Source organism: Adiantum capillus-veneris, chromosome 26 (assembly GCF_014529385.1).
Source record: "Adiantum capillus-veneris isolate H3 chromosome 26, ASM1452938v2, whole genome shotgun sequence".
Taxonomy (NCBI): Eukaryota; Viridiplantae; Streptophyta; class Polypodiopsida; order Polypodiales; family Pteridaceae; genus Adiantum; species Adiantum capillus-veneris.
Genome location: NC_140956.1, coordinates 3,228,356 through 3,244,489, shown reverse-complemented (window position 1 = coordinate 3,244,489; position 16,134 = coordinate 3,228,356).

The following is a 16,134-nucleotide window of genomic DNA, read 5'->3' as shown; positions in this document are numbered from 1 at the left end:
TCTCCCATTAGTCAGACTCGCTTCCCTCATATACGATGCTATGTGTCCATACCTCCAAAAGCATGTTGAATTTGGGTGGATCTCAAGGAACAACCAATCGAAGGTGACTGGTGCATCATGGGAGACTTCAACATGATTGAAGCTCGCAAGGATAAGACGGGATCGGCGGGTAGTCTCTTGGCTAGCTCTGAAAAAGACAAATGGCAGGCACTCTACGAGAAATGGGTGTTGCTCATATTGTGGAATGCAGGTCCATGGAGTAGCTGTCCTAATATGACATACACAAGCCTCCAATATGCCAACACAATGTCTCATCTGGATAGATGTTACATCTCCCATCATGTAGACTCGCTTCCCTCATCTGTGATGCTATGTGTTGATACCTCCAAAAGCATGTTGGATCACTTTCCCCTTAAGCTTCACATAGCCAAGGCTAGTAAATACACATGATCCCTGGAGGGGAAGAAGAAAAAGTTAGTCCTTAGCTAAGACGGTCATGTGTAAGCTAAGGCAAGATGTGGGAGCCGTTGACCCTCGATCCTAGCCCTCTATGGTACATAGAATCCAATCCGCGATATGAAAGCTGCATACAAGATCATTGCTAAAGTGATTGCTCTAAGACTGGCTCCAACCTTGAATAGAATCATCACCCCCCACCAACATGGATTCATGAAAGGTGGGTCAATTTATAACAACATCTTGGCCACCATGGTTGGTATTGAATACACTTATTTTACCAAGAAAGAATGTGTCCTCCTCCAGCTTGATCTAGATAAGGCCTACTATAGAATCTCATGGTCATACATTGAGACAATTGTGGGACGCATGTCTAACCTCACCATCCTATCTTATATTGCAGTATTAGCGAGAACCACGATTAAATTGTCAATCCATGGGATGAAGCTGACTCGACTAGTGCATAGAAGCTACAAGAGGTTGTCAATATCTCAAAAAACAACTAACAACTCGCATCTAACTCAAGCTACACTCAAATGACTAAAATCACCAAAAGCCAATCGCTCATGGGCAACCAAATCACATCCGTTACGGCATCAAATGACATCCAAACGTAACAAAACTTCTAAGACATGTTTATAAGACCTAAGCACACATGCTTATGGTCTCAAACCCCACTTTAGGTGGGCTTTAGGTCAAGTTCCAAAATCGCAATTATTAACAGTGCGGTGGATTTTTGACCTAGTCGTTTTCGACCCAGAATGCATATAAATGCTTAGCATTGATGCCCCAATACCCCGCCTATGCTTAGTTTTTGATTTGAAAGTGTAAAAAAACCTAGTTATGATGAAATTAGGCCGCAGGTCGACGACGCCAAAACCTACGAATTATTGTGATGTGTTTACATCAATGCGTAGAGCTCTTACATGTGGTTGCAATGCAACAAACGTGACTGCAATGTGACAACCGAGGAGGGAGTAGAAAGTGCGAGAAGGAGAGGAGTGAGCGCCGTTAGCTCACACTGCGTTTCTATTATCCAAAAACTTAACAATAACTTACAAAAATTGGCTTTTATAGCTTAGCCAAGGTTTTTGGTGGTCAAAACTAATAATTTGGGAGTTCTACCAAAGATGGGTAATGACAGGTTGATTCGATCTGGAAGCTTGTAGCCCAGGCTCATTAATTACAAAGTTTATCCAAGAAAATAGGAGTTACAATATTTTTGATTTATAAAAATAATAAGTGTTTTACAATGAGAACCTCAAAAAAATGGTATCCGTGTTAGCTTACTGCTAACATTCCCCCCCTCCTCGCCTGTGTCGTCCCTTAACACAGCTTTATGGGATGAAGTAGTCTTTGGGTTGGCGACTGGCGAGGCGGTCTTTAAGCGCACGTAGTGCCTTTTGGTATTTGATCTTCCTTTCTTTATCTGGTACTTGCAAAAATTGCATAGTTACTCTGTTTTTGAGCTCCACCACTGAGTAGCCTACAAACCTTGACGTGAGGTTGCTAATCAATGGCGCAAATATTTTCATTCGCCAGGTGAAGAATCCCGTGTGAAATGCTTCCTCAAAGGCCAACATATTGTGTGAAGGTAGAAACATACATCTGGCATAGAAGCCATAGAGGACTTCTTCGGAAGGTTGGCCACTGAGATCATAGCACAAACCTTTATTTCCCTCGAGGAATGACATCCAAGGGGCACCTGCTTGCTCTGGCTCATTGAACACTTCGATGTAGGTGAGCAGCATTAGGCAGATTTTATATACCATAGCACATGACAAATTTAGTAGACTTTTAAAGAATGACATGGCGCCCTTTAGGGTTTTCACCATGTATTCTTCAGTTGCTGTTCCCTTTTCTGGAGCAGGCAATCTAGGGTAATTCAGCCAAGTTGGCTGCTTCTTTCGTAGTGCCTCATGTGCTATCCAGGTCCTTATTCTTGGTACATGACAGAAGGTTGGATCTTTTTGCAGTGCCGTAGATGCTCTCGTGAACATAATCAAGTACCTAGGATTCTTGTTCAGCCAGCTCCACCTCCACTTTGGGTGTTCTTTATCTGCACCCTTGACTTGCATGTCTGTGTAAAGTCTTTCTTTTACTTATAGCAACTCAACTTTAATCAGAGGGTAGGGTAGGGACTGTTGGTGCCATTTGCGTATTTATTTGATTGGGAGTGAGTTGTGTGACATTGACTGAATGAAGTACTCTGAGCTCCCAATCCATTGCTGCCTTCCATTGCTCATGTACCTCTTGTATAACTTTTTCTTTTAGTGCATCTTCTTCAACCTTTGAGAGCTGGACCATGGGCGCTGTGTGTGCTTCTGTAATGGGTACCTGAAAATCTTCCTCGCCACTCATCTCTATTGTGGACTGTGTCTCCATTTCAACAAATGATACTGAGGGTATTTCTATCTGAGGCTGCTCCGAAGTGCCTGCCTCTTCTTGCGTTTCCGGCCTTCCCTCTCTCAATAGCTGGTTGACACTTTTGAGTTCAGCTATCTCTTTTAGCAGTTCGTCTTCTCTTTGGATCCGCATCAAGGCCAGGTCTTTGCGCTAAGATTGCTCTAATTTCAGCTCCAGCTCGAGGTCTTTATTTTTCTTTTCTAGTGCCTTGTAGACCTTGTCTGTTCCCTTGATCGAGGGCACGACTGGATTCTCTCGTATTTGCCGCAAGAATATGTCTGATCATGTATCCTTTGTTCTGAGTACTATAGGGAAGCGTTGGCTACATCTAATTGTACTTGGATTTTTTGAGCTGAAAGGGTGGTAGTTAGGAGCTCATTTGTAACTACGGATCCTTGGCTTTGCATGCATCTGACAGTTTGGTAAGCATCTCACCTAGTTCCTCCATTTCTTTTTGTTGCTTATTTCTAGCGAGCTGATGTTGTTTAGCTTCTGCTCTCACCTCCTGCACCTGTCTCTCGAGATCGGTGATAATATTAAGTTTGTCGTCTAACTCCCATTGGAGTGCGTCGATCACCATCTCTAATTCTTTGGCCCTTGTGCTACGGCCAAGTGCTGCTGAGTGAAGTCTTTCAGTCATCTCCTGCATTTGCTTATCATATTCATTCACTTGCAGGATGACTTCATCATTCGATTTTTGCCAGTCTTCGCTTTGTGTTAACTGCCTTGATGTTTCTGCAGATTCTTTTACCTCTAGTTGCATCATGACAGCTAATTGCTGTTGTTCTTGTAGCCTGGCTGTTCTTTTTTCGTGGAGGTAGAGGGTGTTTCTTGGGCCTCTTGTTCTCTTGTGTGCTCAAATTTTGTGGAGTCCTCTTCTGGTGTAGGACTAGCTGCCTTTTCTGTCTCTGGCTCTCTCTCTATTTGCTTCTCTTGAGTAGAGACATCTACTTGTTATGATGTTTCCGCTGCTTCTTGATGTTCAGATGCTTGTGTAGCTTCTGCTGCTTTCTCTTATTTAGATTCTGATTCTTTTGTTGGCTCATTTGTTGTGTCTTTAACTGTCGGTGATGGTGGTGGGCTCGACATTGGTTGATCAAAGCGTGTAGAGACATGAGAAGGGATGCGGGGAGACAAATCACCTTGGGCTTTTTGTGCTTCTCCTTGTGTAGTGGCTTCCTCTGCTCTCTTTTGCAGTTTTGCTGCCTCTTGTGCTTCTTTCAGCTTTAGAACTTTGGCTTCTTAGTACATCTGTTCTAGCACATCTGCGGGTTCTTCAGCCTACTTGTTGGTGTGCTGCTTTGTTCTTGGGCCTTTAGGTTCAACACACACCCATTTTTTTGGATCCTTTCCTTGTGCTTGTCGACTGCGTTGGTATGTGTGTTTCTCTCTTTCAAACCGGACTTGCTTTTGGACGGGCTCTTCTTGGTGTGCTGCCACGGCTTTTCGCTTCATTTCCTCAATGCACGCTCTCCTTTCTTCGTTATCCGAGCTCTCACTACTGTGCCATTTTGGCGAGCTCTCAACGGATTCTTCACTTGATTTGTATGATCTTTTAGCCGATCTTGTAGCTTGAGGAGATGGTTGAGCTGACACTATCTAGGTGTTTTGATCTGGGGCAGGTGGTAGGTTGTTGATCATGCCGATGGCATGGTATGCAATTCTTGTCAATATCTTTGGTGCACCCAGGTAAGTAATCATTCCTTCTTCTTTTTTTTTTCGACACACCATAGGGCCCATAGGGGGAGGTGCTTATCCCTTCCAAATATTAGCCATGTTACATGGTCGGGCAAGGGCTGCGTACCATCGGGCAAGAGCCACGCGTAGGCATCACCATGGCCACCTAATTGATGCACCACATGCTGGGAACGACGGAGAGAACTCGTAGCAACCAGCTAGGAACCTCCTCCTCAGGTGACCCACCCCAGGAGGAGGATGCACTCGAGTGTCCAAGGGCAAGAGCCCTAGCAACGTGAACACCAGGTGAGCACAAGGTGTCCCTCTAGAGTGTGACCCAACAGGGGCTTTGAACCCACAACCCGTAGGTTGAGAGGCCAAAGCATTACCGTTAGACCAACTCTTTGGGGACGTACTCATTCCTTCTTTCTTTGTAAGCAAGAAGTAAAGAAGAACAAGGTTGCACACAACCAAGAAGCAATAGTAATTCCAAAGATCTAGACATTGCCAGTTGAATTAGCTGTTGTAAGTCAGATTGGAACACAAAGTCTCAAGTCACCCTCCATAGAGACACAATTAGTTCAAGATGAGACCATGACAAAATTTTGACATAGATCTTCAAAAGAACCAACAACAAGAATAACTATAGTCCTCAGTAGTATAAAAGGAGCGAGTGGCAGATGCAATACCCTACTAAATAAAGAAGCAAAGTGCAATATGGTTGCAAACAACATCCAGAGCATTCTAGAGATTCCTCAGGGCAAACCAGATAATAGAGATATCATGGGTAAGACTACAAATAAAAAAGAAATGGTTGCTACCCTTAGCATCCAAAATCATGAAGAGTAGGTAAAGTTTCAAGTGAAGCCTTCAAAGGAAATGCTTGCAGATGTCATCCTTGGACATCAGTGGTTAGACCAACACAAAGCCTACAAAGAAGATATAATGCTAATACTCTCTTTTCCAAGAGGTAGCCAACAACATTTACAGGTACCATTAATGCTAAATTCAGAGTTGCAAAAGTCATAAGAATCAAAGACAAATCTTGCAGACAAAGGTAAAGCTAAAGTGGAACTTCCACCGATTAGCACAGAAGGTGTGACAACATATGCCTCTACATCAAAGAACCCTCGTGGATCAGACACTTCTAGCAAGTAAGGATTTCAAAACGTAAAGTCAATTGCTGACCCAATTGAAACAAAAAAAGCAAAGATATTTCACCCAAAGTACTCAAGAAAGCAAAGGAAGGTCAAGCAAGTGTTTGTTCCGAGCAGTTTAGTCAAAGTCAATGATCCAGTTTGGATTAAAGACAGGAATTCAACACAGAAAGACAAACACATGGGATGGATAGCATCACAATGGAGCTTAAAGGAACATGAGTACTATGGAGGTAACAGACAGATATGGGTACCAAAACCGCAGGTTAGGGCATATGAAGTAACTTCAAGTCCCTCCCAAGAAAGAAGGCCCACAAGGTATCAACCTCAACAATATCCTAGGATACCTAAGAAGCAAGTATACAATAGAACAACATTGAAAGATGCTAAAGTCTACCACAACTTTCAAGATAATATAGAACAAAGACGGATCTCAAAGAATCTTCCTCTGGACAAGGGTTCTACACAGGGTATACAAAGGTTTGGCTACCAGTCAACCATAAGCCAGTTACAGCTACACCAGACCTCCATGAAGATCTAAAGAGCTCAACAAAGTCAACAAAGGAGATACAAAGGTCATCAAGAGATTTGGATTCCTAAGTCTTCCAATACAACCACGAGAATGCAGATTCAAAGATGATAAAATAGGTATGGCAAAAGAAACCTTCAATGCCAACTTGGTCCTTTACTAATCCTCTTTTTGAGGATTCAAGCTTACTTTTACCTGAAGAAATGTTTGTAGTAAGCACAAGAATGTAAAAATTCAAGTAGCCATGGTACAAAAAACACTCTTTGGCATAGTCAAAGTCGGGCTGCTGAGCCATAAAATGAGCAAAGCATTAGTCCCTAAACTTCAAATCATATTAAACTCTGTGGTAAGAGTCGTAGTTAATAGGCTTATGCTCAAGCTGGAAGAGTTGAGCATATCTAAGTCGTGTCGCTCATGCTGGATGAGATGAGCATAAGAGTCAAAGTCTATTAACTTACAATTGGTGGAGTGTCGTAGAGTCCAACACTCACGCACAGTGCACAGTAAGATGAGAGCACATATCCTTGTCAAAGAAAACCATTCTTAAAGGGGTGCCAGCTTGCAAAGCCATGTCATATGCTTTTATAGCTACTCCATCTTTCTGAAGAACCCCTCAAAATCTTTCTTACATAGCATATTGTTTTCCTTGCATTTCTATATATGCATATATACGATGTCCCACCATTGGACATATGCATTAGACACTCTTTTTTGCTTCCACCTATGCACCTTGAGTGGACTACAACATGCAAACCAATGTTCCTCATGCTATCCTCTCATATTTGCTGCTTTTCAATTTAATATCTATCAGCAAATAATCCCTTGAGTATTTTATTAATATTTATCGTGCTAATAAGTATTCCATTAATGCATGTATCCCAAAGGCAGTTTTTCCCACTAGATTTTTACCCTTTGGTCATCCAGGTATTAGACCCTAATTTAGAACCTCATAATTCTACTTCTCTTGTGCATACTTTTCATAAATAAATAGTAGCCTCATCATTATGCTATTACAACGGATAAATGCAACATCATCTCTCACATCAAACATATTCGGACCAATGAAGATGTTACAGAAAATTGAACCTCATCAACAAATCCAACAACAAATGAAAACGATCAGCCCATCACCAATCAATCAAAACCTTCCACCGCCTCCACGGACACTTTTCAACAATGCCCGAGGATGGGCACTAAAATCGGAAGGGGGGAATGTTAATTGAGTCAACGTTAGTTAATAGAAGCTGCTACAGACCAAAGACATATGGATGCACATCGAAGATCAACATGAAGAAGCAGTAAAGATTGGAGTTACACATTTTTCGCATTTTCCCAAAATGGTCATGTATTATAAATTCCCGATTTATTTCAAACCATTGAAATATTTTTAATGTGTTACGGGCTCAATGGGAGTTCCAACCTGTAAGGAACACGTCAGTTAGTGTGCCTAGGTAGCAAATCCAGTAAGTGGTGGAGCCCTAAAGGCCTTGGGCACCCGGACATTGCATTTTTTACCCTAGGTTTATAAGGCAGTGTGTAAAAGAAAGGGTTCTTAAGCTCATTTGTTGAGAGCACTCTTTGGTGAGAGCTCTTGAGATGTGTGGCTATGGAGACCTTGAGATTCTCCTTGCTCATATGACTTGATTAACACTAATCAATTACACTAATCAATGCTTAATTCTCTTTCACTATGCCTCTCTCATGCTTCTTATGATCGCTAATGATGCTTTGATTAGCTAGATTGTAACTAATTAGTGGTTAATCCATCTCTAATCTTGTGTGGTTTTCCTCTCTTGCTTGTGTGTGCATGTAGGTTCAATTGGAGTGTGGTGCATATTTCTCCCTTGTTCATTCCTCTTTTCTTTTAGTTCTCTCAAAAAAATCATGTTAATTGAACCACAACTTCACTAGGTTACCAAAAGGAAAGTGATTGAACTTTTTGGCAAAAAGCACTAAAAGCTATAAAAGAAGATTTTTACAAAACCAAACTTTACCATTATTGTTCGTAGCAATAATAGGATCTACCTCTGCTTTTTGCTAAAAAGCATTGAAAATCATAAAAAGCAAGAAAAAGAAAAAAATTCAAAACTTAACTAAGTGTTTGGTCATTTGACTTAGTAGAGCTTGAAAATGGTCTTGCTTTCACTTTAAAACATTACAACGTTGCACAGCAAACATTATCTTATTTAGGTAAATTTAAGTAAATGTGGCAAACCATTTATCTTATTTTTAAAAGAGACTACAAAATGGGGGATCATACAAATCGAGCGCTTTTTCTCAATATATTGGGAGGGCTTTCCAACGTGGATTCCACCACCTTCCCTTTTGGTACTTCTATATCCAAAGTTTGTGGTTCAGCTTTGTTGACTTCATCCCGTGTTTGTTGAGGTGGGGTGAACAATGGAACCGTACAGTTTTGGGGGGGGATCAAAAATTAGATTAAGCAACCTAGATGTGAAATTTAAGTTGAATGTGGAGCCCAAAACACATTATGTTGATCAATTTTTTGGGAACACCTTGGCCTTTTTGTGTCCAAATGGGTTGTACAAGTGCATAAGACCATAATGGTATACTTTGCTTGAGTAATTTTCATTTAATTTAGCCAAAAAAAGCTCAAATCGTTTTGAAGCCCCTTGATGGGTTTTTCCAAATTTGAGGTCCACATGACTTGCTTTGGATTTTGGTATTTTTTTCATCTTCTTAAAACTTGATTTGAGCTTGTATAGCTCCACGTATACTTCAGTTTGCCTTGATTTGGTTGAAGCCACCTTTTCTACAGAGATTTGGTCTAGTTCTTTTCATACGGGCCATGTGCCTAGCTACCTTAATTTTTTTGCCTTCAACTACTTCCTCTTCCTTGTTTTTTGACATTTCTTAACCCACTTTTAGAAGTTTGTGGATCTGACTCTTCTCGCATTTGCTCTTGCTCATCCATGAACTAGAGGAGCTGATAATAAGTGCAAATGTTGGATTAAGGTTTTATTCATGTCTGTCTATCTTGGCTCATTGGCGGCTTGATTGCCACCTATTTTGTTCAGATTAGAGGTGTTCAAACCCCCATTTATCCCCAACACTTGGGAGATGAAATCCTGATATCAGCTACTCTCGTGTTGTGTTGGGTAGAGCCCTTTTCCATGTTCACACTTTTGAATGAGACATGTAAAACTGAAGGATCTACTTTCTTTTTATTGGGCAACTAATGCTGATCATATGGCCTTGATAGTTGGTTTGCTTAATTTCATTTTGTGTCATGACATTGAACCCATTGTTAAATTTTTTCCCTGGAGATGTATTTAGGTAGCATTGCCCCTTCATCCAATTAAAGACATAATGATCTTATTGACTAGGAGTGTTCCAGATTTGGGATTCCATGCCATTAAAAGTTTAGTCAAACACCCATTCTCCCAATGGTAAACTCCTAAGGTCCCATCATCGGTTCTCTCTCTTAGAAATTCTCAAATGTGAAAGGATATATCCAGTTAAGTCAAATAGAAGTGGCTTTTTTGTGACTTCCTCTTTTGATGTGGTTCTATTGGCACTATTTGTACTATCGTCTGTCCCCAAACATTAACAATTTTTTATATTAAGGTATCCTTAGGGTCCTTGTAATAGTCACCTTGTTTCCCTATCAGTAGCTATGCCTCAAACTCTATGTCATGGTCATCAGTCCTAACCACACTCATCCGAAGGGTCTATGTAAGTGAGCTCTATGTGCATTCTTCATATAATACATCCGGCCACTAAAGTACCAAATGATAATTTTAGTCCCGAAATTACTGGATATGGAAGCCATTTTTTAATTAGTGTCCAAGTAGAATTCAAATTCCTCTTCAAAGATTTTAGGCAATCTTTTGCCCTGATTGACACTCTCTTTTGTCGAAGCTTGGATCTCCAAATCTCATACTAATCCTTGGTTCCCTAGCGCTTTACAAACCTAAGGTCATTATGTTTGCAAATCACCAATTAGTTTTTGGATGCTAACTTCGCTTTCTTGATTTCCAAGTTTTCATCAATCCCCAGCAAGTTTCAACTACAATTTGCTATAAAGAAACATTGTCTCTACCAATGTTTCAAGTATGTAAAGAAAACTAAAAAACTAGCAATATTAAAGTTCTGTGTCTACACTACATATGTGAAATACTTTTGGGCAAGAAACCCTCTGTTGAAGGTTTATGATCTATAAAAAAAACCTAGTTGCACTTAAACCTTGTTTTTCGTGTATTTTGGTCATTGTGATATATTTTTAACCCAAACTTGACTATTTGGGATGTATCAAGTATATCTACAAAACTATCAACCCAGATACCCTCATATTGAACAAAAGTTCAATATCGCCTTGGAGCTATGGACATACTATGAGATATTTGAGTTGATACACTTGTCCTTAATGTGAAGCTAAGTATCGTGCCCAAGTTTGGTTTGGATCACTGAAGCTTGACCAAAAGTCCAATTTTTAGTTTGGCAGACTATTTGATTTCAATTTTTGGTTTCTAGAGGTAATCAAAATATCCAAATTTCTTGAAACTTCACCTACGAGCTAGTCTATACAATGTATATCTAGATCTTGGCAAAAAATCCCAATTCTGACCCAAAAGACTAGTATTGTGATACTCCAATTTTTTCCCAAATTTATCAAAGTAATCCCTATCCCTTATGGGAGATTTGGATATTGCTTCAGGCAAATCTCACCCATTTTCGGCATTGCATTTTTTGACTCAAATTTTTGACCCAAAAGTCCAATATCACGATAATACATAGCAACGTAAATTTTAGATTGTTTACTTCTGATTGTTTATGTGTCTAGAGTGGTTTAGCAACCCTATGTAGCATCAAGTTTTCAAGAAAAATTTCATAAAACACTTCAAAGCCACACCCTAGAATACTTCTATGAAATGTCTATGTCTATTTTTAATGATACGGATTGGAATTAGAGGTGGTTCACACCTCTAGTAGAATGATCACTTGCCCTGCTCCTATAGAAAATGCTGTAAAATGACAAGAGATGTCAAAACTAGCAAACTAACACAATTTCTCACAAAGTGAATATCTCCTTTCCTCACCCAAGATCTCAAGAGCGTGTCCCATGCGTCCAAATCCTAATCTAAAGGTCTCTAGAGGAATGATATCCCAATATCACCAAATCTCAAAACACAATAACCAACTCAATGGCTACCTATGTGCTAAAAATAAAGGTCTCTAGAGTGAACTAGAGGAATTTTTAAGAGATGGTGAGTATGACTGTTTTGACTAGCTTAGGCAATTATGTCCTAGCAAAGGTACCAAATGTTATACATGTTTTCATTCGACTCCCCACTAATTTTATTGCAAATATATCGAGTACCTTACACTAATGTCAATGCAAGGGACGAAGTACATTCAGCTACAACATAGAGGCAAACGAACTTGTCATGTTCTTGGAAAATAATATCACTATGAGATACCATTAAAAAAATACCCTCTCAAATGATAATCAAATCATTGAAAGCTACACTGACCACAAGTCAATCTCAACCATTTCATGTACTAAATGATACCCGACTGCAACCAAACTTACAAGGATGATGTCCAAGACTAAGACGGTCAATCCTATGGTCTGAGAATTACTATGCAACAATCGCACAAGTGATGCTCAACTTTATCCTTAATTTTAGCAAACCAAATTTGGTGTTTAAGGTATCATACTGCTTAGGAATGTCAAGTTCTGCTTGGCACAACTGACAACTCATCAAATGGATGCTTAAAGCTCCAGTTATGAAACCAAATAGAATGTAGGGAGTCATAAACCAGTTTGAGAAATAGCACGAGAAAGATATCAATGTGAAGAGCTTTCACCTTGAAATATATAACAATACTCAAAATCAAAATGCAATGTGGTATGAGGGAGAAATGAGTAGATAAAGTCCATAGATACAAAACTCGATAGTCATATGCTTAGCAAAAACTTATCTCATTTAAAGCTTCAACGTGTAATCAAAGTCTAGAAGTTACTTATGTCATTTAAAGCTTAAAACGGCTCAACAACTTGGCAGTATGAGGGTTGGCAACTTAAATAGTTACAACATAGAAGCTTTGTTGCCCCAACTAAGCAATAATGACTCATGGATACATCCAAAAGAATCAAAAATTACAAGTCAAAATGACAAACTTAAGTGATTGATATCATATAAAATTGGAATAAACAAACAAACAAATAAATAAATAAATAAATATATATATATACACACACACATATGTATATATTATTTCAAAAAAATAACAAGGCTCAGCTACATTTCCATGTCATCTATAGCATGGGGACCATGGAGCATGTATGGCATGCATGGATAGGTGCATAGAGCACACTATCAGTAGAGTTTAGAGGTGGAGTCAACACAAGGTTTGAAGAGCCAAAAGTCCACAAGGGTATGAAGCCTGGCATGAGCCATACGTAGCTAGTGTCTATTCAAGTGTGAACGGCTAGGTACATATAAATGGACTCCTACGGTTAGGTGGGCAGTTCAATGTGAGTGCTCCGAGCTCTTGTTAAAGAGATCTTCTAGTATAACAGTCAGAGACATACCACACCTATGTATCGCTAGTATTAGAGCAAGAAATATTATGTATGTTGGAAACTCATGCACATATGCTGATAGGTGGTATCTTCCCTATGCTTCTCTATGTTAGAACAAGCTTTGCAAATAGAGCAAGAAATATTATGTATGGTGGAAACCCATGCACATATAGACATAGGTGGTATCTTCCATATGATTCTCTATGTTAGAACAAGCTTTGCAAACAAGTAAGCTTCCTATGTTATGAAAATTTTGATTATTCTCTCTTAGTTCTTTGTGAGTATTGTTGAAAAGAAGTAAGAATCCTTCATGGGCATGTGTTCATTGGATGTATCCATAAAGAAGGTTTAAAGATATCTAAAGTGAATTGGCCTAAGATTGATAGTATCTGCACTCTTGAAAATATAAAGTTTGAATGGAATGGAAAGCCGACAGCAAATGTAGTTCTATATTTAATGCTTGATGTGTTTGATAAGGATAAATGGCCGCTTTACGAGGATTGGAGCGGAGCAATCTTTTTCCCTCTTTCTGCTTACATTTCATAGATCGCTCCAAAAGCTTCTGGAGCAAGATTTATTTTTTCATTTTCTCCCTCTCCCCCCCCCCTTCTCTCTCTCTCTCTCTCTCTCTCTCTCTCTCTCTCTCTCTCTCTCTCTCTCTCTCTCTCTCTCTCTCTCTCTCTCTCTCTCTCTCTCTCTCTCTCTCTCTCTCTCTCTCTCTCTGGTCAAGTGGGAGCTTAGCTCTTTCCCACACACAACTCATGGGTGTTATGTGCCCACTTGAGCTGTGTGTGTGTGTGTGTGTGAGAGAGAGAGAGGGGAGGGAGACACACACACACACACACACACAAACGGATCCAATTTTTTGTCTCCCTCTCCCCCCCTCTCTCTCTCTCTCTCTCTCTCTCTCTCTCTCTCTCTCTCTCTCTCTCTCTCTGGTCAAGTGGGAGCTTAGCTCTTTCCCACACACAACTCATGGGTGTTATGTGCCCACTTGAGCTGTGTGTGTGTGTGTGTGAGAGAGAGAGAGGGGAGGGAGACACACACACACACACACACACACACACACACACACACACACACACACACACACACAAACGGATCCAATTTTTTGTCTCCCTCTCCCCCCCTCTCTCTCTCTCTCTCTCTCTCTCTCTCTCTCTCTCTCTCTCTCTCTCTCTCTCTCTCTCTTCTTCCTTCTTGTTCCTCTCCCTTTTCTCTAGTCACAACCACTTCACTGGCTCATAAAGTAAACTTGAACAAGAGAGACAGGGAGAAAAGTAAACACGAACAAAAAAATTAAACACAGAGAATATAAATGACACCTAAATTTTTCAAACAATGTGCCTCACTTCAACGCGGTCGATCCCACTGCTTATACTTCATTCAAGACCCCATGGAATATAGCACTTTGGGGGGGGGGGCGGGGGGTTCAAGTAATCTCTAGTGTATCATGGCGCAAGGGCAATTTTTCAACCCCGTCGAGGGATCCACCCCTTCTCAATGCCCCTCATCCTCACTCCCCCCCCACAGTCCAAATTCGCCAAAAAAAAATGTTAGCCACCTCTTACATTGGTTTTGGAAATTATGGTCGGGAGCATTTCAAGATCTTGATATTTACACATACCACCTGATAGTATGATAATTAACACTCCATAATTTTAATGCACAAAATTAAACCACTTAAGATGTACAATTGCAACAAGTAGACAATAAGATCCATTGATTTTATATTAAGAAAGTACATCTCTCAAAAGAGATCGATTACAAGGGAAAAAACTTATCGCTTGTAAAGGCGACTAACATTCTACAAACTCATGGCCAGTCTTATATCATTAGACTTCACATGGCCCTCTTGTCGTGGCCCATACAACAAACTCTATCTAGGATTCGATGGACCAAGATAGCCTCACCTACATCCTACAAGGCCATTTTCTTTGAATTCTTGTCACTAAGTTGCTATAATTGTCCATAGGCTATTTGCAAAAAGAGAGCTTTTGAAATAACCATATATATGTTCTTCTGGTATTTATGTATCTTCCACAAAGTCATAGTTTCCACCTCCATCTCTAGTTTACTCTGAGTGGTTAGTGGTAGTGGTTGTCATACCCATCGAGGAGCATCATTATTATTTTTTTTTCTCCCTTATTTTTGTGCCTACTCTTTTTGGGAGTGATATTGGCCTTCTTTTTCTCCTTAGCACACTTCTTTGTAGGTCGTGGGATCCTTTGGAAGTGGAGCTCCCAACTATAACTTGATGGACAACTTGAGCACGATTGTTCACCACCACATTACACTATGTCTTAGCCCTAGCCTGCAAATTGGTATGATGGTTTCTCTCCACCTCAGCCCTCACTTACTCCTTCTACCTTCTCCTATCCTCCTCCTCTCAGTTTCTCAGCATCTCTGTGGGACGGGTGTCTAACCTCACTCCTATCTTATTGCAGACATAGCGAGAACCACGAATATAATTTTCAATCCATGGGATGAAGCTGACTCGACTAGTACATAGAGGCTACAAGAGGTTTTCAATCTCTTGAAAAACAACAGACAACTCGCATCTAGCTCAAGCTACACTCAAATGACCGAAATCACCAAAAGCTAGTCGCTCATCGACAAAAAAATCACAAATGTTACAGCATCAAATGACATCAAAACATTACAAAACTTCTAGGACATGTTTATAAGACCTAAGAACACATGCTTATGGTCCCAAATCTCACTTTAGGTCAAGTGCAAAAATCACGATTATTAACAACAGTTAGTTTTTGACCTAGTCGTTTTCAACCCGGAATGCATTCAAATGCTTAGCAATGATACCCCAATACCCCGCCTATACTTATTTTATGATTTTGAAGCTTAGATTCCTACTTATGATAAAATTAGGCCACGGGTTGGCAACACCAAAAGCTATGGATTACCATGAAATGCTTACGTCAATGAGTAGAGCTCTTACTTGCAGTTGCAATGCAACAGACTGCACTGCAATGTGACAACCAGCTGGGGAGTAGGAAGTGCAAGAAGGAGAGAAGTAAGAGCCGTTAGCTCATGCTGTGTTTCAATTATCCAAAAATTATCAAAAACTTAAAAAAATTGGCTTTTATACCTTAGCCAAGGTTTTTGTGGTCAAAACTAATAATCTGGGAGCTCTAGCTAAAGACAAATTGATACAATCTGGAAGCTTGTAGCCCTGGCTCATCAATTACATTGTTTATCTGGAAAGTAGGAGTTACAATATTCTTGATTCATCCAAATAATAAGTGTTTTTACAATGAAAGCTCCGAAAAATGTTATCCGAGTTAGCTTGCTGCTAACATCTCCCCCTCCTCGCTTGTGTCGTCCCTTTGCACAACTTTATG